Genomic DNA, 8,320 nt, shown 5'->3' with positions numbered 1-8,320 from the left:
AAAAACTTCCAAAGTACGCGAAATAACAACAAAAATATACAGTCCAGGTGTAGCTCCCTTTTTTAAAACAAGTTCAAAAACAAATTGAAATGAAAACCACTGTTTTCTGTTTTAAACTTTCACATAGCATCTTTAGGTTATAATAACATAAAAAATTCAAATCTAGATTTTGATTTTTCAAAGAGTTATTATAAAAACTGATTATTTTTTCCCAAAATGCAATAAATCCATTGGGGGTCTATGCTTACTTTTCTTTTTAGAGAAAGTATAAGTGATGGAAAGAGCTGGCTTAAGTGCAATCAAATTCATAAACTCTCGTTGAGATTAATGTTTTAAATATACAATTTTGAACATAGAAATATTAAATGATTTTTATAACTAAAAAGAAGATAAAAATGAAATACTGCCAGTAGGTGGCGGTAAGTCACCGATTTAATTTCTGAATCATATCATTCATTTGATTCGTTCGAACGGCTGATTAATTCAGGAATAAAGCAAGTGACTCTTTTTATGAATGGGTAATTGATTCATTGACTTACTAGAAAATGCACGTTCATTCGTAAACGAAACACCGCTGTGTTTGAATGGAGATGCGCAGCGGCTCAGTTGTGACTTTGTTTCAAATTATTTTTGAAGATGAAATAGAGCAAAGTCAGGCAATAGTGTTATAGTCAGACAATGTAAGTCACTTAATATTAACTTCTTGTTTATTTAACTGTTGTATTAAATCAACATCTCATTTACAAACTTCCTTAAAAATCATTAAAAGCTGTCAATCATCTTAGTTCATCGCGATCTCACAAAATTATAATCAACGAAACTCTCTACACTGCTCAATGAATCTCTTATTTACACTCTCTCGACACTTGTTTGACACTTTGTTTATGAAAGAATTCCTCAGATATGTCTGTGATCGATTACTCAACGTTGAAAACTAGGATGAGGGGTGTATTCAAAGCGCCGCCTTTACTGTTTACAATGTGTGAAATGTTGCGCTGTGATTGGTTGAGCGGACGTATTGCATTTTGCAGAAAAGGGAGACTGGCGTTTGAGGCTGTTTGGAAAAAAAGGGAGAAAACATGACAGAATAACACGGCGAATATCGCATTTTTTGTAAATTTAAAAACGGCCTTTTCAATAACGACCAGATACAATACTGATTTTGGCAGGAACTCAATTTTGTAAAAAAGTGGCGTTTATCGCGTTTTGGAAAAGAGCTCTTCATATATATATCACGGAGCTGAGCGTATGAATATAACCATAGTCTGGTGCAACTTTGGGTTTTGCACACAGTAGCCTATATAAAACTGATGAATGTCTTCTGCTTCTTACCCAAAGAGGCAGTAGGAAAGTTCTTACACCTTACCCACCCAACACCAGACGTCGCTAAATTTTTCTCAAAGACATTTTTTTCCACTCGCCATGCGGAACAGACGAGAGCGCTGTGCAATTAATGTTACTAATGAACTTTTTCTTTGAGAGGAAAAAGAAAGTACGTGTTTTACCTCATTTACGTTATGTATAATAATTATGACCACCGTATTTCTGTGTTGTGCTCTCCTGAACTTTTTCTTAGAGAGATATTTTCTTTTAATCACGATGCGGAGTGGATGGGAAAGTTGGTTTTATTAAGGAAAAGTGTTTTACTTCATTTACATTATGTGTAATATTACTGTATGATGATATTAATATGCTGTGTGCACCTAAACAATTCTCATAGATCTGAATTGCTATGTAGTGCTGAGGTGGAGGTCGCTTTTAACAGCGAAACACTAGAAGTAAATGTTTTATGTCATTTAAAATATGTATTTTATAACGTCATATTGATTTATAGTGATATTTATGTGCTGTTATCTCCTAAACTTTTACTCAGAGAGATATTTTCTTTCAATCACAACACGGAGCAGACGGGAAAGTTGTTTTTATCAAGGAAAATGCCAAAAGTAAGTGTTTTACTTCGTTTACAATATGTGTAATATTACTGTATGATGATATAATATGCTGTGTGCACCTAAACATTTCTCATAGATCTGAATTGCTATGCAGTGCTGAGGTGGAGGTTGCTTTTAAAAGGAAAACACTAGAAGTAAGTGTTTTATCTTATTTAAAATATGTTTTACTTCATTTACATTATGTATTTTATAAGATAATATTACTTTATGATGACATTAATACATTCTGCATGACATCTGCTTGCTTTAATGGGCGCGTACACTGAACATTCAAGTCTGGAGCGGAAGGAGTTACCATGGAAATGGGGTGGAAACTCAACTGTCCAGCAGCAAAACACATCTTCCACTGTTGTTTTTACAAATTTCAGGTAAGTTTAGTCTCTAATATTACACAAATATTACATGCATGTGTTCCTGACACTTTCTTTCATGTAAATGATACACTTCTGTTGAATATTTACTTTATAGAAATGGTTTATTGTCTTCAGAAAAAGTCTGTTAGCATCTGAACTGTAATGCTAACTATAAGAGGTAAGTTAAGTTAACTATTGACTTGAGCTCTTGTTTATGAAAGTCTGGGCTTTTAATGTCATCTTAATTAACATTACTTGCTGTTTTGCTTTTTTTTTTAACCCTTTAACTGTCACCCCCCATTTTTTAAAATCGGCATGAAAGTGAACTATCCAAACTTAAATTGTTGTAATTCATGAACACTTTGGAATACAGATCTAATTTTAAAGAATTCATTCAGCAGAGTATGGCAGAAGTGGAATTTTTTCAAAAAAAATAATTATTAAGAAGTTATAGGTGTTTACATTTACTAAAATAAAACACACTGTACACTTTTTATTTTATTTTATGTAAAATACATATTTTACATAGCTTTTACCCTAAATTTGATATCAAATTGAAGCCATATGTCTAAATAAGTTATGTTCCAAATTTGAAGTTGATATGAAAAAAATTGAGGTTCCTGTGAAAGTTTGTTTAGCCCTTTAACTGTCAGCCCCCTTTTTGAGTTGACACTTGAAAATTATTATTATATTATTATAACTTAAAATGAGTGTAATTCTGGAATGCTTTGGAATATAAGATTAATTCTGGTCTTGTTTTGTAGACAACACTTTGAAGTTTGTAGTATGTGTGTCTGTAAATTGAACTTAAAAAAAGTTAGTTCTAACATTTTAAGTTTATTATAATGAAAACCTACTATATTAAAAAAAAATCTTTTATGAAAAAATGTATAATCCAAAGGAGGTTTTACTCCAAAACTACTAGGAAATTAAAGGCATAAGTCAGAACTAATTGTGTACTAAATTTGGAATTGATATCACAAACCTTGTAGATTCTGTGAGCGGTTTTGCTGCTCAACCAACAAAGGCCACTTGATCACTTTTCTGTATTGGTGATTTCTATGCTTCGTTGGTTACACTTCACCACTTGATCTCCAAACACACAAAATGATTTTTTTTTTTAATTCAAAACATTGTACACAGAATAGATTTTTAAAAAATCATAAACATGGTATAAATTGTCTTTGATATAGGAATAAAACAAAACAAATAAACAATTTAGTATATGCAGTGGTTATATATCTTTTTAAATGCTAAAATTGTTATGCAGCTATTTAAAATTATTTACCAATATTTACAGCTATTTACAACTATTTACAATTATTTACAAATAATACGTGCTAAGCACTACAAGTGGGCTAAGCAGAACTAAGCACTTTCACCACAATGCCAGCCACTGAAACAGTCTCTCTTAGGGAGGAAGCAAAGAGGCAGATCACACCCACAGCAGATCACAGGGGTTTTCTGGTGGCACATTTTGCATCTTCGTCTGTATTTACTAGAAGGTGTGATGTGTTTGGGTGTGTGTCCTGCTGAATTGTGGGAAGCAGGAGGAGCAGGAGGAGGCATCCAATCAGCGAACTCCTGAATTAGAGCTTCCCGGAATTCTTTGCCCTCTTGTTTTGCGTTGCAGCCAGCTGCTGGTGGATTATGTATGCGTTGACAACTGCAATGTCCACGAAGTGAAAGAAAATGGTGCTGTACCACTTTCTAGTTTTCCTGGCTGCTGAATACAACTCAATGAGGGCATCCGACGTATCCACTCCTCCCATACTCCTGTGTAGAAAGAAAACATAAGTCAATATATACAATATTACAACTGCAAAAAATTTTTTTGGGATGACCCACTGAAAAAAAAAAATTCTACTCACTTGTTGTAGTCTGACACTACTGTAGGAATGGGAATGGTCATTGTGGTCCATTGTCCATCACCTGTCTTCACCCTCCTCTGGACAGTCTGACCTCCATTTGCGGAATGTAATGAGGAGCACATCAGTACTTCTCTTGTGTCCTTCCACTCGATGAAGAGAAGCTGATTGTCCCTTTTCCACCTTATGCTTCCTCGAGGTGCATTTTTGGGCAGCCTATTTAGGGTGGTTTGAGGAAAGCCCACCCTGTTGCTCCTGATGGTCCCACAAGCCCAGATGTTTTTCTTGAGGAGTTCCCGGAAGAGCAAGGGGCTGGTGTAGAAGTTATCTACATATAATTTGTAGCCAGACCCCAAGACCTTTTCATCCACCAGAGCCATGACTGATTCGTAGCTCAGACCCTTGTTTTGTGGATTCTGAGCTACTGGTGATTTTCCTTCGTAAATAAAGAAATCCCATGTATAGGCATTTTGGGAGTCTGGAAGGACAAAAAGCTTGTAATGCCACTTTGTTGGTTTGTCTTTCATGTACTGCTTCAAACTAATCCTTGCCTTTGATGCCACCATCCTTTCATCAATGACAATGTTCTGGTGTGGTTGGTAGAAGCTTTTGCATCCTTCACGAATTTGGTTGTACAGGGGTTTCAATTTGCACAAACGGTCAAAGGCAGGGGTTCCTTTCTTTTTTTCATTCTCAGCATCCACCTTGGGATCACTAAGGTGAAGTGCTGAGGAGATGGCAAGAAATTTCCTACAGGACATGACGGAAGATGGAAATCTAAGGCCATACAGTCTTGACCCTTTCCAGTAGTCTGTCACTGCTGGCAACTTCACCACACCCATATAGAGGGTAATTGACAAAAAGGAGAAAAAGTCCTTCAAGGACATGTCCTGCCGCAACCTTCTTGCTGTCTCCACGTGCCCAGCAGCGTATGTGTTGGAATTTTGGATGATGGTCTCACAAACGGATGTTGAAAAAAACAGCTGGAACAACTCCAAAGGACTATATGAATCTGTTTGAATAACTTGAGGTCCAGGTGTCCGAGCAGGCCTGAATTTTGTCTCTGGTGGTGGAATATCAGCCTCTTCTGGTGTGTGCCATCGACCAGCAGAGCCAGATGAAAATCTTCCTTCCTGTCTTCCTCTGCCTTGCCCTGTACTTCGCCCTCTCCCATTGCTTATTTCTCTTCCTCTCCCACTGTTTCTGCTTCGCCCTCTTCGTCCCAGTCCTTCACTGCTTCTCCTCCTTCCTCTCCCTCTGTCACTGCTTCTTCCTCTTTCTCTCCCTCGCCCTCTTCCTCTCACTCCATCACTGTTTTTCCCTCTTCCTCTCAGTCCTTCACTGCTTCTCCTCCTTCCTCTCCATCTGTCACTGCTTCTTCCTCTTTCTCTCCCTCTTCCTCTGTCTTTACTGGCAGCAGCTGATGATGATGCCTCAGATGATGCCTCCTCATCAAAAGTGTCATCAGAATGCCTATAGCAATAATATATAAAATGTAAATATATATGCACACATACACACACACATAAAAACAAATGTATACTAATATAGAAAAGTGTTTCATGAGATACATAATTACATACCACAATCATACCCAATCATATAGATAGACAGACAGACAGACAGACAGAAAGACGATAGATAGATAGATAGATAGATAGCTAGATAGATAGATAGATAACTATCTACAAAACACATTTTCAGACTGCTCTCCAAGGAGTATAATGAGTATAAACTTACCAATCTGATGCATCCACTTCTGAAAAAAGCAGTTCTGGCTCCTCATCAGTATCTCCACCCTGCTCTTCATCACTAGTTTTACAAAGCTCATCTACAACTTCTAAAAGTGTATAAAATTTTCTTTTTGTCCTTTGTTGATCCATGTCACAAATCAAGTGACAGTGCAAGAAAAATGGCTGCTGCTAGTGCTTGTAAGCAAGTTTGAATGCATGTTTACAGACTTTCAGCAACCGTTTTCAAACTGCAGGTAAACACGTGGTAGCAACGGCAGGCAATTAGCTTTTGATTGGATAATGGTTGTGTAAATATCCATTTTCAAAGAGGCCATTGGCCTGCTGAGTTGCTGAGATCTCACAAGCGTTAGATATGGGTCTGGCTGCTCTGGAGTTATTAAACTGTATTGTTTTGTATATTCTATATATTATTTATTTTTCTTTTCTGCATTTCACCTTTGCTATAGTTTACTTCTAATAAACCTGACATTGTGTAATAAATATTGTTGACAGATTGTTTATGTTCCAGATTGTTTATGTTCCTTCCTAGAATCTTCCATTCTAATGGCCGTGCACCAGAGTTGGAGCGTATCTCCTGTTGAAGAACATCTCTAGACATTATGAACCATATGACCAGTAAGTAATACCTTAAACATACACTACCATTCAAAAGTTTAAGGGTCAGATTTGTCATGTATTTGAAATAAGTCTTTTATGGCAACAACTGCTGCATTTATTTAAATGAAATACAGTAAAACAGTAATATTGTGAAATTACCATTTTTAAATAACTATTTTCTATTTCATGTTTTAAAAAGTGATCTAACCTGATTTTGCAGCATCATTATGCTTACACCGTGTCTACACTGGACACGAGTGGCACGACACAACAAAATACAGTAGAATCCATTATAATCATTGATGCTGTCTACACTGGATGAGGCGAGGGGCGACACGACAAATCCCCGACAGTAAACTGCTACCGCATTCTATTTATGACGAATTACATTTTACAATGTATTCGCATAGAAAACAGTTATTTTAAATTGTTATAATAAACATTACTTACTTTTATTTATGATCAAATAAATGCAGTTTTCTTGTTGAACATAAGAGACATTTCAAAAACATAAACAAAACTGACCACAAATGTTAATAACACAAGGCATACAAATATTAGTCCATTTATTCTAATAAAGTGCAAGAAGCTCTTAAAATATTAACATAAACAGATTTTTTTTTTTTTTTTTTTTTTTTTACCTTTAGTGATTTGTATTGTATACCAAGAATGCAATGCACAATGACGTAGATTGTCTGTCTATGCTGGATGCAAACCAGAGCGACCATTGTAAGTCATTTGAACTTTGTGTCAGTACATGGTAAATAGAATGCGGCATCAGTTCGCTGTCAGGGATTTGTAGTGTTGCGCCGTGCCTCATCCAGTGTAGACAGCATCACTGATTATAATAGGTTCTATCGTATTGTGTCGTATTTTGTATGCATTTTGCTCACAGTGTTAAAACTGGTATGATGCCATTCATAACTAATAGAACCTTTCTATTTCAGAGACTGAAAATCATCAATAAAACACAAGGTAATGATAACTTATTTTAAGAATATAGTAAGTCTAACAAGAATAAATAAAAATGCATCTGTGACTTTATATTGCTTCTTATTTTTCAGTGGATTGATAGCTCCAACACCAATTAAGCAGCAATTGAGCAGCTGATCAAGGATCACCAGAAACTCTACAAAACTTCAGTACCCTTAGGACTTATTGATGACTATCAATAAGTCCTCAATAACCAGGACTGGAAACCAGAGTTGTAAGTCATCCTGCCTCTCTGAATTGTCATGTTTAGAGCATATTTCAGGAGATCTCAACATTGTCTCTCGAGGTCCACTTACATGCAGCGTTTTGCTCCAACCTAGTCCAGTGCGCCTGAACAAACTAATCAAGGTCTTCAGTTTAACTATAAATTTACCTAAACTATGGGTGTGTATCTCTCAGGTCCCTTGATCATTAGTCAGTGGTTAGAGGAGAACTACACTTCCAGAACAACAATTTACAAATAATGTACTCACCCCCTTGTCATCAAAGTTGTTCATGTCTTTCTTTCTTCAGTTGTAAAGAAATTTTTTTTGAGGAAAACATTTTAGCATTTTTCTCCATATAATGGACTGATATGGTGCCCCGATTTTGAACTTCCAAAATGTAGTTTAAATGCGGCTTCAAACAATCCCAAATGCAGTTGTATACGATCCCAGCCGAGGAAGAAGGGTCTTATCTAGCGTAACGATTGGTTATTTTAATAAAAATAATACAATTTAAATACTTTATAATGCCAAATGCTCATCTTATCTTGCTCATCCTGACCTCTGTTTTGTTCCAGTTCATAACAGTTAGGGTATGTC

General features: G+C 36.0%; 1 long non-coding RNA gene across 1 annotated transcript; it reads left to right on the top strand.

Annotated features, from left to right (window-relative positions):
• The first annotated feature begins 6,453 nt into the window (after positions 1-6,453).
• LOC127160841 (uncharacterized) lies at positions 6,454-7,713 on the top strand. The gene is made up of 3 exons (XR_007826864.1): positions 6,454-6,542; positions 7,472-7,499; positions 7,589-7,713. It is a non-coding gene; the product is annotated as an uncharacterized LOC127160841 (long non-coding RNA).
• Positions 7,714-8,320: the final 607 nt, after the last annotated feature.

This window comes from Labeo rohita, unplaced genomic scaffold (assembly GCF_022985175.1).
Source record: "Labeo rohita strain BAU-BD-2019 unplaced genomic scaffold, IGBB_LRoh.1.0 scaffold_471, whole genome shotgun sequence".
Classification (NCBI taxonomy): Eukaryota; Metazoa; Chordata; class Actinopteri; order Cypriniformes; family Cyprinidae; genus Labeo; species Labeo rohita.
Note: the sequence above shows the minus strand (reverse complement) of the source record. Positions and strands in the feature narration are given on the sequence as shown.